The sequence below is a fragment of the Mustela lutreola genome, chromosome 5 (assembly GCF_030435805.1).
Source record: "Mustela lutreola isolate mMusLut2 chromosome 5, mMusLut2.pri, whole genome shotgun sequence".
In the NCBI taxonomy this organism is placed as follows: Eukaryota; Metazoa; Chordata; class Mammalia; order Carnivora; family Mustelidae; genus Mustela; species Mustela lutreola.
In genome coordinates this window covers 9537075-9554921 of record NC_081294.1, presented here as the reverse complement: position 1 = coordinate 9554921, position 17847 = coordinate 9537075, and positions in this window count along the sequence as shown.

Here is a 17847-nt window from a genome sequence, read left to right as displayed (position 1 = left end):
AAATCAACGCTAAAAAATGTACAAAATGTATGTAAGGAAAACTTTTGACACGTATGACAAAGGATAAAAGTTGACTTTAGAAGAGTATGGGTAGCTCTTGGATTGGTTGTTTCAACATAATAAAGACATTAATACTTTCTAAACTTCACACAATTCTGTTAAAATACTGCCATTTGACAAATGCTGAAGTAATATTTATTGCGGCCAACAATGGATGCCAACAATTGTTGAGTTAAAGTATTGTGAGAGTTGGGATATTTACATAGTCTCAAAGTATTACCCCACAGATCTTTACCAATTAGAAAGAAAAAAACAATTTTTTTAGAGTGGTTAAACTCGACAGACACCGCCAAGCAAAAAAAGGCAATCAGTAATGAGGCAGTGATATTGTGTTCTTCCTGATATCATACCCCGAGAAGGGTACATATCGCTTTGTGGCATTCATGCCCAAAATGCATCAACTGAATTTAATTATAAGAAAATATCAAACAAATAGGAATGGAGAAACGTCCTACGATTAACCAAAACTCTACAAACGTGTCAAGATCATGGAAGACAAAGAAAGGGAAGAAGAGTTACACTGAGAGGCACTCAGGAGACAGGACATGTTAAGGCAAGACAGGATCCATGATAAGAATCTTCACCACTGTTGGGAGGGGGGGTGGGGTGATGGACACTGGGGAGGGTGTGTGCTATGGTGAGTGCTGTGAAGTGTGTAAACCTGGTGATTCACAGACCTGTACCACTGGGGATAAAAATACATTATATATTTATTTAAAAAAAATAATAATAATAATAATAAATAAATAAATAAAAGAATCTGCACCACTGAGTGGATGTAAATGGATCAATGGTCGAAACTTAAATAAAATCTATAGAGGAGTTGAAAGCACTACCTCAAGGTTAATCTTCCTAGTGTTATTAATTGCACTACGGTTACGTAAGATTTTTAACATTTAGGAAAAATGGGTAAAAGTCTTCAGAATTTTTTGTATGTGTGCATTTATTTCAAAATCAGGAAGTTTGAAAATGGCCTTATTTTGGAAACTGTATGATGAGGCTACAACAAATACATGCAGAACTCGGTAAGAGAAGAACCATGCAGTAGAAACAAACTCAGACACAGGGAAACTGAGAATATGAGAAAAATGCTATTCAAATCAGTGGGGCATGATTATTTCATGGTGATTGGAAAATGCACACTTGCTGTTTAGAAAGGACAAAAACAGATCAGTTACTACAGGATTTAGACTTGTAAAATTAACCATAATTACAAAAAGTATTTATAAACATGAGGGGGAGAAAGCCTTTCAGAGCTGGACTGAAAATCAAAAATAAAAACGGAGGGGCGCCTGGGTGGCTCAGTTGTCTAGCATCTGCCTCCTGCTCAGATCATGATCCTAGGGTCCTGGAATCCAACCCCACCCCACCCCACCCCCAGTCAGGCTGGCTCCCCGGTCAGGAGGAAGCCTACTTCTCCTTCTCCCACTCCCCCTGCTTGTGTTTCCCTCTCTCGCTGTGTGTGTGTGTGTGTGTGTGTGTGTGTGTCTGTCTGTCTGTCAAATAAATAAATAAATAAATAGAATCTTTTTAGAGAATAAATAAATAAAAAATAAAAACAGAAAATATGGAAAACAATCAAGAAGAAAGGGAAGACTATAAGAAAAACAATTAGCAGCCAGATAGAAGATAAATGCAGGAGTACAGGCTATGAACAGGTAGATCATGGAAGAATTAAGCAGCAAATCAATTGTGAAATGATGTCCATATTCATAAATGCAACAAATAAATAAAACAAATGCAAATCAAACTAACGTGGAGATGCTGGTTTTAGAAATCAACCTGGCCAAGGCTAAAAAAGATCATAAATCAAAGCGTGTCTGAGCTGCTGGGAAACGGGCCCTCCCTTACATGGCCAATTAATTTGCCAACAGGGGTGACCATTTTGGAGGACAATTTAACATTATCTAGCAGAATTTTAAAAGCACGTACTGGTTCTTTCAACAGTTTACCTGCTAGGAAGTTTTTGTCTATTCTCCACAGCACCCTAAGGATGTTTATTTCCTGAGAGCAGAAACTCCCTGAGCAGAGGGGTTGGGTTTATTCCATGCCAACGTCCTAGAAGGGCTTGGCTCAGACGTTTTTGTTGAATCAATGAGTTAGTCAATTTTAGTATGGCTTGTACAGCAAAAGCCAAAAACAAGCATTGAATAATCGATGATACTTCATGTAACATCATACAAAGGTTTTGTTTTGTTCTTTAATGAGAAAGACCTGTATGACTGATCTACAAGATTTTCAAGTTAAAGGCAGAGCACTATATTAACTATTTATTGAAAACGCTTTACTCAATAGTGCGCCATCAATAATATTTTTTTTTCTTTTTACTGTTCCTTCAACCTCTAATGTGGGCTGTCTTCCTGTCTTGGATTAAAAACTCAAACAGGTCTTCATAACTTGTCCTGTCACTCACAGATAATGAAAAGGCCTCAGGTCATTTGCGGACAAAGCACACGGTTGTTTCTGAAATAAAATCCACACTCCAAAGTCATACTGAGCTAATTCCACCATCTTTCTGTTTGCAACTCCCTCTATCTTGTCTGGAAGTCTTGGGAGCTTCTGCAGCGGAGGGGGAAGAGCAAGGAGCCTTCCCTCTCCCCAAAGCCCCAAAGCTTGCTCCTTCCCTTCTCCTCTCCACTTCCGCTGGGGCACCTGTGCCTTCCTCGCCAGAGCCACCAGGAGGGAGGGAGGAGGGGCGAAGGGCAGAGGCAGGTGCAAGCCCAGGCTGTACCCTAACTTGGCAGAGGCCCCTGCTGCGAACCTCTCTCGCCTTTTTGGAGGCGCCCTCCTGCTCACCTGCACGTGCGCAGGACCGGCTCCCACGCAGAGCCCCTGGGGTGCTCTCCCGCCTCGCGATGAGTCCCACCCCTGGAAAAGCTCTCCTGAAACATCTCCCCCAGCACCTCCGCCTGGGGGTCCAAAAGGGTCCACTACTTGCTCCTCTTTGTCAAAGACGTCCATGAGACACTTCATGGAATTAAATCTTCATATCCAGATAAAGTGGAAGAATGAAGTTTGGGGCAACTCAAACCATCTGACATGAAAAGTGGTTTAGGAATTGCGGTGCACTGCTGAGCTACAGGAAGTCTCGCTTAGATAAGTTCCTTCGGAGCCATTTTTCCTATTTTAGGCTCAGTCAGGTTAAAACAATTGTTAAATATAACGTGTTTAGACAGTGCTGGCATTTGGGGCAAAAATCCATATAATAATAATTTTAAAAAAGCCTGGAGAAATGCTATACTTTAGCTATCCATTTTTATTCTAAAATACAGGTTTTGCTTTTTAAATTAATAATAACACCATGCTTTATTTAGATTTATATTTTTATACATGGTATTTTGATAAGAGTTTTATAAAAATAAATACAAGCACATTTTAGAATGCCAAACATTGAAATTTGGCAACCTGTCTAGTGGATATAGCTACAGACAGAAGTGTAGGATGGTATATGTTTAAAAAAAAAACACAACTATTTTCAGCAGCACTGCAATAACAAAACAAAAAAAAGTTCTGAAACTCTTCCTACTTCTGGACAATCCCTACCTAGACTTAACTCTGATAGATTGTGTTCACCTGGTGACAGGTGTATGAGACCTAGTAGAAATTTACAGTTTACTTACACTTAAATTTTTCTTTCATTTATGGAACATTCTTAACAACCAAGGGACAGATTCAATTAATTAATAAAAGGACTGATTGAATTTAGCAACATAAAAATACATAGACCTGAAGTCTTCAGCAAAAGAGTCAAAAGACAGAACATAATTAAATAATTTACAGATATTTTTAAAAATTTTATAATATTTTTTCTATAAATTCCAAATTATATGCAATGAATTTCTCTTGTTTTCTTCTAAGGATAACATTTTCAAAGATTTATTTGATAGCTAATGTATAAGGGATAATGAAGTGGGCATATGACCAGCACTCATGCACCTTGAAGAAAAATATTACTAAGTAAAAACAGTAAAACATAGCAAAGTGTTTTCCTCATATTATGTTGCTATCGATTTAACACTAACTTTTACCTTTTTTAAATTAATCTCTACATCAAATGTAGGAATCCAACTTGCAACCCCGAGATCAAAAGTTGCATGTTCTGTGGACTGAGAAAGCCAGAAGCCCCTAAAACTAACTTTGAATTTTAATCAGCTCTAGAGTTTTAATGTAAAATATGCTTCCTTCATAAATATAATGTAGAACTCCTATTTCTAGTAATGTGTCTATCAGGTGACATAATCCAGAAAATCCTTTCCAGAAAAACCGTGTCCTGACATGCTAGATGGTACGTTCAAACGTGAGTTTAACTGCAGAGCTAAGGAAGTAGAAGAAACTATCATGTACCAAAAATGTGTAGGAAGTAGAACAAGAAGTGGGAAACTGAGGGTGTTGTTACTGCAGCCATTCTGTGACTTCATAATTAAAAGGCTGAAACTCAGGTGCCTCCAAGTGTAGGTGACATATCTTTGGGCTTGCAAAATGAGGGCTTGGAATTGGAACCCCACAAAAGTTGATGTTTTAAGGAAAGGCACCCTCAGTGAAAGGACAGGTTATAGGAAGAAAAAGAAGTCAACCTTCCAGAAAAAGAGATAAGACATTTTTTTTTTAACCTCTAGAATCTTAGAGATTTCCTTGCCCTATGCAAGATCTCACAACAGTCTCAATACCTGGTAGAGGCTGTAATGCCCTTTGTGCTTGGAGAGTCAAACAGGCCTCTTGGAGGAACACATTCTAGTGTGGCCATATAGGATTCCCATAGATGAAACTCCAGAAAGTAAGAGCACAATATAATAAATAAATAAATAAATAAATGCAAAATGTGGGAAATGTTTTTAAAAATAAAAGTGAAAAATGTTTTAAAAAAATACTACCTTACTGAAGTTGTGAAAAATTGAGCAAATGTTTGCTATGACCCGTAAGTCATTCCAGCATGAACTCTAAGGTTGAAAGTCCAAAGTCTCATTTGAATATCATCAAATCAGGGACACCTGGCTGGCTCAGTTGGTCGAGTTTGGAACTCTTGATCTCAGGGTTGTGAGTTCAAGCCCCATGTTGGGCATGGAGCTTACTTAAAAATAAGTATCTATATCAGATATGGGGGAGACCCCAGGTGTCATTCATTCGAGTTAAAATTATTCTCTATTTGTGAACCTATGAAAACAGACAAGTTATGTGCTTCCAAACACAGACGAGGGATAGAACTTCCCATTCCAAAATGGAGAAGTAGGAAAGAAGGAAGGGGCTGTGGGCTCTAAGCAAGTCCAGAATAGAGCAAGGCAAACTGGATTGCTTTAGATCTTAAGGCTCAAGAATAAACCTGTTTGGTTCAGTGTCTGTCATACAGGCCCTCCAAGGTGACAGCAACCCCCCATGGCTCTATGTAGCCCATGCAGACCTTTCACCTCAACGGTGTGCCTTGCTGTGTCTCTCTCTGTGGGCCTTGTCCCTGAGGCACTGAGTAGAGACCTCCAGGCTCCCTGTATCCTCAAACCAGAGAGGAAGTCCCACACTTGGTGGGCACCAACCCTCCCCACTGGGCTCAGACTGGAAATAGCCTGATTATCTGTGAACCAATTAGGCGTCATTCTTCTATTTTCCCAAGGAATAGTGCATTTCACAACCAAGTAGATTTGGTCCTGTCTCGTAGAATCCAAGAAGCCCAACAGGCTGCCTTCATCTTGTGTCACCTGCTCTGCACATTTAAATCAAAGGGATAGTGTCTCTGCTGGTATAATCTCATCTCTATATATGGTTTCTGCTGAAAACAACATAAAAATAAGGAGGGATAGAAGTTCAGAAGAAATACATTTAAAACTTGAAAGTACCCATTAACACCACTTTGATTCAAGATGTTCTTAAGATGCAAAGAAATGGAATTAAAGGGAAAAATGGAATGAAATAAAAGTAAGGAAAATGAAACTGGTGTAACAAATTACCATTATTTCTCGATGCTTCACTATAAAACCGTCTACACAGAAAATGCAAGTTTCTAAAAATAATAAGAAAACTGAGCAAAGTTATTGGTTAAAAGATAAATATACTAAAAGTAATAACAGATTAATTATAAAAGTATGATTTAATTTTTTAGAACAAATATAGAGATAATTTTTAAAGATTTATTTTGAGACAGAGAGAGAGAGGGTACATGTTGCGTGAAGAGGAAGAGGGAGAGAAATAATCTTAAGTGGACTCCCTGCTGAGTGTGGAGCCCGATGTGGGAGCTCAATCTCATGACCCTGAGATAATGACCTGAGGTAAAACCAAGCCTTGGACACAACCAACAAAGCCACCCAGGCACCCCTAAAAATTACTTATTTATTTATTTGTAAATAAATAAAATATTTACTTATAAATATTTTATTTGTTTCTTTGACAGAAAGAGGCGGCGAGAGAGAGAACACAAGCAGGGGTTGGTGAGAGAGGGAGAAGCAGGCTTCCTGCTGAGCAGGGAGCCCGATGCAGGGCTCGATCCCAAGGACTCCCGGATCATGACCTAAGCCGAAGGCAGACACTTAATAACTTAGCCACCTAGACGCCCCTAAAAATAATTTTTAAATGCCACTTATGATAGCAATAAAACATAAAATAACTATGAATAGACATAACAAAAGGTCTGCATGCATCTTATGGACATAAATCACACATTTTAAAAAGTACCTGGGTGTTTCCGTTGACTGAGCTGCTGATTCCTTGTTTCTACTCAGGTCATGATCTCAGGGCGCTGGAACAGAGTCCAACATCAGGCTCCACCCTCATTGGAAAGTCTGCTTGAGGATTCTCTCTCTCCCTCTCCCTCTGCCCCTAACAATGCAAACTTTCTCTCTCTCCATGAAAAAAATAAATCTTTCAAAAAATTTAAAAAAAAAAAGTAGTAACTTGAAAGGTTGCCATATGCACAGATTGGATACTATCATCTGTTATCAGCCAAGCACAAATCCATTCATAATTATAGACAAACTTCTGAAAAAATCAGGATCTGGATAATATTTTTGTGGCCTTTAGATAGGAATTTTTTTTTTTAAGAAGACACAGGCAAAACATGAACAATAACAATAAAATTAAAAACAACTTTGCCTGAAAAGACTCTTCAAAAATATAAAAATGTAGCCTGCTTGTAAGAGCGCCTGACTCTGGGACCCCAAACAGACCACATTTGGCCACTCTCCACTGACAAAATCTAAAGGCAGAGAAATGAGCAGTGGTGAAACAAGAAAGGAATTGATCTCAGTAAGTCCAACATCAACAAACAACACCGGGAAGATGGCCCAAGTGTGGAAAATACTTGCAGGTTTATATAAGGAAAATACGGAGCAAAAGTGTGTGGGTCCGTGCAGGTCGGCAGAGGAGGTTAAATGGATCATTGTCTTGGAGTCAATCGTAGAAGGAATCTTGCTGGCTCTGGGCAGTCCCTGCAGCCATCTGGGATGCCAGGCAGGGATGCTTTGCCCTCAGGGTCTTCTACCTGAGTGGAGGCACCAGCTGGAAAGGAGAACCCAACTAGGAAGTTCAAGGTCAAAATGGAGGCAGCCAATGTCCTCTTTCAAAAAGGGAACTTTCAGACTAAGATATTTGTAATGCATACTTCCACCAGTAATTTATTTCTCAAAATAATAAAGAACTCCTAAATATAGAACAATAAACAGTCCAATAGGAAAAATCAAATGGACAAAATATTCATCGGTCAGTTCACAGAGAGGAAATCCAAATGGCTGAGAAACATTTGAAAAGTTGTTCCACCCCTCAGGAACCAAAGACAGGTCCACACTAGAGAAACGTAATAATTTAATGCTACAGAGATGGCCAAAGATTCCATGTGTCAGTGAGGATACAGGCAATCAGATCTCTATGTCAGCTGTTGGGAGTATTAGCAGATACCTGAACTTTGAGAGCCAGTTTAACAATATCAAGAAATTTTTTTTTTTAATTTTTTTATTTTTTATAAACATATATTTTTATCCCCAGGGGTACAGGTCTGTGAATCACCAGGTTTACACACTTCACAGCACTCACCAAATCACATGCCCTCCCCAATGTCCATAATCCCAACCCCTTCTCCCAAACCCCCTCCCCCCGGCAACCCTCAGTTTGTTTTGTGAGATTAAGAGTCACTTATGGTTTGTCTCCCTCCCAAACAATATCAAGAAATTTTTAAATGCTCATTCACAATAACCTCAGAAATTCTGGACATTGGTATGTCCTAAAGAATGTCTCAGTCATTAGTGGCATGTATACAAATGCTCGTAAGGGTTTCTCATCTTTGGAAAACATCAGAAACAATATTAGTGCTCGTCGGCAGATGAATGGATAATAAAATATGTTGTATTCTTGCAAAATAATAACATATGCCGAAAGTTAATATTTCGAAGCCACATGTACTCCCTTTAATAAACATAATTTGAGAGGATAAATGATAGAATGTAGAAAAATTTATGAAGTTTTAATATATGCAAAAAATAAACATCTATGAAAAACTGACAGCAAAGGTAGGATCTGGTTATCTGTAAGTAGAGAGAAGAGCTTCAACTGTCCCTTAATGTTTAATTCTCAAGCTGGGTCTGAATTATTTCAAATTGTAACTCAACATAAGTAAAGATAATACAACCTACATAAAATTAAAATTTAAAAATAGATGATTGCACATCTTTCTAATATATAGAATATATGCAAGGATTTAACGTTATTTGAAACAGGTAACCTTAAATTGTAACTTTATCTTCAGATATAAAAATGTTGTAGAAGTCATTAAAATTTTAATCATTATTATTATTTTCTTCCAATGGAAGTCATGATCTCTCATCTTTTTCCCATGGATATTCAGGGATCAAAACAGTAAAATGGGGGCACCTAGGTGGCTCAGGGGTTAAAGCCTCTGCCTTCGGCTCAGGTCATGATCCCAGGTCCTGAGATCCAACCCCGCACTGGGGCTCTCTGCTCGGTGGGAAGCCTGCTTCTTCCTCTCTCTCTCTCTCTCTCTGCCTGTCTCTCTGCCTACTTGTGATCTCTGTCTGTCAAATAAATAAATAAAATCTTTAAAAAAAAACAGTAAAATGACTTCACTATAAACAATATTGAACATGATTGAAATCAGGCTCTACTCTAGCTTCCTGGAAAGTAAATAAAATGCCCTATGATTTTGATAATTGCAAAATGAGAATTATACATTCCTGGAAACCAATAAATGATTACAAATTAAAGCCATTTTTGTATGCAAAATAATATAATTGGGTGTAATTTTTATAAATTTAAATTAACATCTATGAATTATGTAAATACTGATTATTTACATGCTGACTCAATTTGAAGTTTAAAGTAATATGTGAGAGAAAAACCTTTAAGGTATTAATTAAATGACATAATATGCACTTGAAAGTCCATTTATAGTTTTTCAGTTAAACACTGTAAGTAGAAAGCTGTTGCTTTAAAATTAATAAAACAGAGCATCTGTGTGGCTCAGTTGGTTAAGCATCTGCCTTCAGCCCAGGTTGTCCTAAGGTCCTGGGGTCGTGTCCCCTGCCAGGCTCCCTGCTCAGCAGAGGTCTGCTTCTCCCTCAGTGTCTGCCCCTCCCCTCTGTAATGCTCTCTGATGCTCTCTCCTCTCCCTCTACTTGTGTGCTCTCTCTCTCTCTCTAAAACAAAGTTAGAAGCAGAACTCAACTAAGCCTGGGAAAAATGTGAGGAATGAATTAGTAAAGATTGAGCAAAAAATGGCAAAAAAATTTAAAAAAAATTTAGTAAGATCAATACAAAATTCCCATGGTTATTTCTTTGAAATCAAACAATAGAAGAGAACAGATGAGATAACCAATCAAAAATCTTTCGAGAATAAAAGCAGATATAAATTCACATATTATAGTCAGATTCATGTATAAATATTTTCAAGAAACACAAAATCAGGCAGCTACATTCAACAATGCACTTTTTACCTTGAAAAATGATCTGAACAAGTTAAGTTTATGCCAGGAAGGCAGAGGTAACTAAACATTTCGCAATCTATTAAAACAGTTAATTGTAATAACACATTAAATAGAAAAAACTCATGAAAATATCATAATAAAAACCCCATAAGAGATAGGGAAATTACTTGGAAAGACAACACCCATTTATGAGCAGTTGCAAATTAGTAAGAAACCGAAGCACTTCCTTATGACAATAAGTATATTCATTAAAATCCATAGCCAAAACCGTGTTTAAAGGGAAAATGTTGGAAACATTTATTTTGAAGTCAGAAACAAAACAATAGTGACGACTGTGGCCAATAGTATAAATATGAGAAGAAATAAAGATTATCCTATACAATAACATTTTTAAATTGATAAAATATTGGAAACTGGAAAGAAAAAAATAGAACCATTATCATTAAGAGAAAATACGTTTATTCAGGAAAGTACTAGAGGCAAACAGAATCAATCCTATGTTTCAAAGGGGCTGCGGCTTATAAGATCAATATGTAACAACAGGCAGCATTCTATGAATCAACTGTAACAATTCAAAAATTTGTTTAATAAAATAAAAATCTCATCCATAGAACAACATAAAGTAGAAGATACCTAAGTGTAAATCTTAGCAAATGATGAACAGAACTCCCACGGAAGAAATTATGAAGTCCAAATGTAAATACAGATGAATTTGACATCAAAATTTGTACTATCCTGGGGCACCTGGGTGGCTCAGTGGGTTAAGCCTCTGCCTTCCGCTCAGGTCATGATCTCAGGGTCCTGGGATCAAGTCCCGCATCGGGCTCTCTGTTTGGCAGGGAGCCTGCTTCCTCCCCTCTCTCTCTCTCTCTGACTGCCTTTCTGCCTACTTGTGATTTTTCTCTGTCAAATAAATAAATAAAATCTTAAAAAAAAAAAATGTGTACTCTCCTGGGATCTTAGAATTAGAAAATGTCTTTTACAAAATCAAGCTGCATACCTTGAACAAGTCTACAATGTAGGTTTTTGAGGCTAGTATCAAAACATTTTAATTGTGTTTGCTCTTAGAAAATCAAGTATGCGCTAAGGTTGAAAAAAAGTAGTACTCCAAAGGTAACAGGTTAGATATTGTCTAATTATAGTGAATATACAAATGTAAATAAGAAGTATGTTAGTTAATTTATAAGTGGCATGGCTAAAAGATCTTTTTTAAAAATTAAATTAATTTATTTATTTTCAGAAAAACAGTATTCATTATTTTTTTACCACACCCAGTGCTCCATGCAATCTGTGCCCTCTATAATACCCACCACCTGGTACCCCAACCTCCCACCCCCCTGCCACTTCAAACCCCTCAGTTGTTTTTCAGAGTCCATAGTCTCTCATGATTCACCTCCCCTTCCAATTTACCCCAACTCCCTTCTCCTCTCTAAGACCCCTTGTCCTCCATGATATTTGTTATGCTCCACGAATAAGTGAAACCGTATGATAATTGACTCTCTCTGCTTGACTTATTTCACTCAGCATAATCTCTTCCAGTCCCATCCATGTTGCTACAAAAGTTGGGTGTTCATCCTTTCTGATGGAGGCATCATACTCCATAGTGTATATGGACCACATCTTCCTTATCCATTCGTCCGTTGAAGGGCATCTTGGTTCTTTCCACAGTTTGGCGACCGTGGCCATTGCTGCTATAAACACTGGGGTACAGATGGCCCTTCTTTTCACTACATCTGTATCTTTGGGGTAAATACCCAGGAGTGCAATGGAAGGGTCATAGGGAAGTTCTATTTTTAATTTCTTGAGGAATCTCCACACTGTTCTCCAAAGAGGCTGTACCAACTTGCATTCCCACCAACAGTGGAAGAGGGTTCCCCTTTCTCCACATCCTCTCCAACACATGTTGTTTTCTGTTTTGTTAATTTTGGCCATTCTAACTGGTGTAAGGTGATATCTCAATGTGGTATTAATTTGAATCTCCCTGAGGGCTAGTGATGATGAACATTTTTTCATGTGTCTGAAAGCCATTTGTATGTCTTGATTGGAGAAGTGTCTGTTCATATCTTCTGCCTATTTTTTGATATGTTTGCCTGTTTCCTGTGTGTTGAGTTTGAGGAGTTCATTATAGATCCTGGATATCAACCTTTTGTCTGTACTGTCATTTGCAAATATCTTCTCCCATTCCGTGGGTTGCCTCTTTGTTTTGTTGACTGTTTCCTTTGCTGTGCAGAAGCTTTTGATTTTGGCTAAAGGATCTTAAAAGCAGCCCAGGGGCACCTGGGTTGCTCAGTCGTCTAAGTGTCTGACTTCTGTTCAGGTGATGATCTTGGGTCCTGGGATGGAGCCCCAAGTCACCAGGCTCCCTGCTCTTCGGGGACTCTGATTCTCCCTCTCCTTCTGCCCTTCCCCTATCCCTGCTGGCACTCTCTCACACACATGCTCTCTGTCAAATCAATAAATAAAATCTTAAAACAAAAACAAAAACAAAAACAAAAAACAAAAAAACAGCCCAAAGACTGCAATACATTTCCTGCTGACAGGCCAGCCCACAGGCGTTAATTTCAGTTGTCTTTCAGACGCGATTTCAGCAAATCCCCAGATCAGACTGACATCTCTCACGATGCTGGGTTTATCTCCAGCATAAAAGTAGTGTGTCTGCAATTCTTAACTCCTTGTTTTAATGTTTTGTTTTGTTTTTTCTGTGTGTGTGTGTGTGTGTGTGTGTTAACGAAACTCCAAAACCATAGATTTTCCCAGGTTATGCCTGCTGTGGGGTTGGCTACTGCTCTGCAGGGCTTCTCAGCCTTCTCTCTGAAAACAAAACAAAACAAAACAAAATAAAACACTCTCTCCAAACTGAATTCCACACTTAATGAACAAAACCTCACCGGTCCTAAGTACTTAGGTGTTAGCTACAATTTTCACAGAAAATATATAGAGTGGCTATTATGCATTGGTTTAAAAGGACACAGTCCAAAGGGAGCCAGTTTGGAGGGGACAAGACTTCGGGGTGGGTCATTTCTCTCCAGGTCAACAAATTTTTGCGGAGTGCTTCCTGAAGGAACCCAATGAGAAATTTTTCACCTCTGCTGAGTGTCATTTTAAACTACATTATCTTAGAATCGCCATTGATTTTTGCTCATTTAATTATTTGTTTAAATCTTTATGTGTTCACACTTCATTGAAACCAAAGTATGCTTATTTGTTTTGCTGCAGAAAGAACCTGTGCTTACTGAATTGTGACTTTTTCTTGAGTAGGCTTTATGCCCGACATAGGGTTTGAATTCATGACCCCGAGATTAAAGGTCATATGCTCCATCAACTGAGCCAGCCAGGTACCCTGGAACTGTGATATTCTTAAGTCAAACGTCAACTTGGACTAAAATTATGCATTCTGGGATTCAAATATCTAAAGTCAAGTCAATTCCAATATTGCCATTCATATTTTCACCCCTCTGGATGATTAAGAGAGAACTCCGGGTTCAGCTAATGGAAGCTTTGGGGGTGATTGAAGGACAGATAAAATCCCATGAGGCTCCTTCACCAGCAGGACTTGCTGAAGTCTGCAAACCATTCCTGTAAGAGATCCTTCCTGAGAAAATGGCTCCTCATTCGCTATTCCTGCTATCCCTTACACAATTTTTCATCCAAAGAAAGAGAAATAAATGTCCTATTTGACTGGCTAATCTCAAACAATAAGGAACAATACCAACTGAAATAAACGAACTATAAAGAAAAAAACAACAAATATTTATGTGGTCTTAGACCATTGACATCCCCAGTTTTCAACAGTCCATTAAATGTCTTAATGAAAATCAGGAACCTTTTCATTGGATATGGGGTTTCTATAGTTTTATATACTTGCAATTCTAACAAAAAAAAAATTCATGATTTTAGACTAAAATTTAATATAAATTAGAAAACAAAGTTTGTATGGATATACATTTATTTATATATATGAACATTAATACAGCTCTTCACACCAAGGGATCATGAACATTTAATGTGTGTTAAGCCAGGGGATTTTCAAATTATTTAAAACCAGTTTTTCACAACTTTGAAAAGAAGAGTCTTTATAGTGTGTTTCTTCTTTTTTGTGAAGAGAACAAATTCACTCTTCACCATTATGGCATCTAAATTTTTGAACAAAGAAGTCTCTCAAACACTAACTCTTTTAAAAAATGTTCAGAATGGCAAATACTCAAAATACTCCAAAAAGAGTTGGAATCATTGACTTCTGTATTTGCATAAATGACTTTTTAAGATTCCTTTGACATCTTCCCTGGTAATGCCTTAATGTGCTTCTTCCCTAAGTAATGAATTGATGTTGACTTGTATAAGAGTTCCTTAGTTTCAAATACTCTTGCTCAAAATCTACAAAAGACATAATGGTTTACTAATTTTCTTTTTATGTTCAGTTTTCCTAATCATAGGAAGTATAATTTCCTAATGGAAGTATAATTGACATATAACATTGTATTAGTTTCAGGTGTACGGCATGTTTCAATATTTGTATATATTGTGGAATGATCACCACAATAAGTCTCGCTAACATCAATCACCATATAGTTACAAAATATTTTTCTTATGATGACAACTTTTAAGATTTGCTCTCTTAGCAACGTTCAAATACGCAATACAGTATTACTAACTATAGTCATCATCGTGTACATTGCTTTCCCATGACTTATTTATTTTAAAGTTTGTACATTTTGACCCCCTTGACCTATTTCACCATCACCCACTCCCACCTCTGACAGCCACTAGTTTGTTCTCTCTATCAAGGAGCTTGGGGTTTTGTTTGTTTGGGGACTTTAGGTCTTATTGTATAGATTCCACATATAAGTGAGATCATATGGTATTTGTCTGTCTCTGTGTGACTTATTTTGCTCAGCACAGTGCATTTAAGGTCTCCATGTCATTACAAACAGCGAGATTTCATTCTTTTTTATAGCCAAAAATATCCCATTATATACATATATACTGCATCTTTATCCATTCGTCTATTAATGGACAGTTATATGGCTTCCATATCTTGGCTATTATAAATAATGCTGCAATGAATATAGGGGAGCGTATATGTTTTGAATTGATGTTTTTGTTTCCTTTGGATAATATCCAGCAGTGGAATTTGTAGATCAGAAGTTAGTTCTATTTTTATTTTTTTTAGATTTTTATTATTTGTTTGTTTGTTTGTTTAGAGAATACAAGCAGACGAAGGGGCAGAGGCAGAGAGAGAAAAATCTCAAGCAGACTCATGCTGAGGGCAGAGCCCAGTGTGGGACTCGATCTCACGACCCTGAGATCATGATCTGAGCCAAAACCGTGAGTCACACACTTAACTGAATGAGTCATCCAGGTGAACCCTGTTTTTAATTTTTTGAGAATTCATATGGTTTTCCATAGTGGCTGCACCAATTTCCCACCAACAGTGCACAAGTGTTTTCTTTGCTACACATCCCGCTAGCACTTTTTTTCTTATCATTTTGATGACAGCCATTCTGACAGGTGTGAGGGGGGATCTCACTGCACTTTTGATTTCTCTTCCCTGATGATGATCACTGATATTGAGCATCTTTTTATGTTGTCTGTCAGCCATCTATAGGTCTGCTTTGGAAAAGTGTCTACTCAGAACCTGAATATTATTTTTGAGGCTGTGAAAAGTAAAACTTCTTTTTAAGTAATTTATTATTTCTTCATAGATCACCCATAACAATAATGAGAGCTAAGTGCACATAAGTCATGCATACTTAACACATAGAATTGGCCACACTTATATTTACTTTATTGGTTTTATAGTCCTCGGATGTGATTTTTAATTTCGAGAGAATTTTTGTTTTCTCAAGAAAAGAAAGAAATGAGCAATATTCTCTCGCAATCATCTGATACCTACAATCAATTGTATATCATCTGGTATATGTGACCTTTTTATTACAGCAGGAAAATATTGTAAGGTATTTTCACAAATCTTAAAAATCAGAACATTTGTGTGCCAGAAATAGTGACACCGCCCTCCAATGTAGCACAAGCCAGTGGAGTTGGCTGAGGTTTGGAACCATCACAATGATATGGAACTCATTCAAAGGGGAGCATATAAGTATCTGAAATACTAACTGAAAACTATTACAATCAAATTGAAGTTATATTAAAAAGTGATGGACTACTATATCTCTAGGTGTTTCTAAAGCAGATGAATCTTGTGAAAATTCAGGAGAGAATCTTCACAGAATCTTTGCATGAAGAATGTGAAAAACAGTTTCATTCATGTTATCTTAAAAAATGGTGCTTTATCTCAGTCCTCTTGTATTTAAAGGACCATTTATGAATCCTCTCATGTCTGTGCAAAATTATAGTAATATAAACCTGGGATTTTTTAAAAAAAAAAAATAAAATGTTAAAGCCATAACATTAACAAAGACATTAACAATTCTTTTTTTTTTTTAAAGATTTTATTTATTCATTTGACAGAGATCACAAGTAGGCAGAGAAGCAGGCAGAGAGGAGGAAGCAGGCCCCCTCTGAGCAGAGAGCCCAATGCGGGCTTGATCCCAGGACTCTGGGATCATGACCCGAGCGGAGGGCAGAGACTTTAACCCACTGAGCCACCCAGGCACCCCAAGACATTAACAATTCTAATTTTAAAACGTGATAGTCTAGGGGCACCTGGGTGGCTCAGTGGGTTAAGCCTCTGCCTTCAGCTCAGGTCATGATCTCAGGGGCCTGAGATTGAGCCCCGCATTGGGCTCTCTGCTCAGAAGGGAGCCTGTTTCCCCTCTCTCTCTCTGCCTGCCTCTCTGCCTACTTGTGATCTCCATCTCTGTCAAATAAATAAATAAAATCTTAAAAAAAAAAAAAAAGTCTGTAACTTGGTCAAGCTAAAATGGTCTAATAAAACCCAAGGGCAGGTATTCTTATTTTAATGACACCGTTTTTTGCACAACAACAGTATGGAGACCAGTATAAGAGTAAATATATAAATATTTCCGATGGATAAGCTGAGATGGAAATTGAGAAATATAAAATAAATAGAATATAAACTTTGTGAAAAGAGGACTAGTCACATCACTTAAAATGTGGAGTAATGGTATGTTTTGGTGATATTAAGAAAAAAATGTTTTTAATAAGTAGATATCTCTAATAAAAATAGCAAAAATGTGTTAACGGAATATCAAACATTCTGAAATGATAACAATTTTACTTTGGTTAACTGCCTGGAACGAAGTGGTAATGTATGGTATGGTGTATGTTCACCATCTCCTAACAGGAGACTGGTAGTCAGTTTCCTAAGACCGCACCCCGGATTCACATCTGTACTGTCCAGTTGTTTGGGTTTCACAATCTTTAAGTGACTGGCCAGCAACTAAGAAAATCAATTCAAAAACAGAAATCAATATTTTGAAATACGGAAAGGACTGTTTCCAAAACGTATGCTGCTTCAGTGATTGTGAGTTAATTGATCTTTTTATCCACTGTGGGAAAAAAAAAGACTAACTCCATGCTTTTCTCTAAAGATGCTAGGAGACGTATTCTTCTCTCTTCGTAAGTTCCTATTTTATGCCTATTTTCTGGGGGAAAAAAATTAAATATGAAACCTCCATCAATCAATTATATAGTTAATTTTCTCCATAATTTCATTCAAATCTAAACCTTAGATGTGGAGGCCGAGAAAAATCAAGGCCATCCCACCTCAGGTTTAGCCTTAGCATAAGTACAGCCATCTCAGACCCCTGTCCCCAAGGGCTGAACTTTCCTTATTTTACGTTAGTTCCAGGAAGCCCCACCCTGCTTTAGTAACAGGAACCCATAAATACCCCTGCATTAACTAAGCTCTGGGTCCAAGTCCCTACTCCACTGCATGGAGTATACTTGGGCC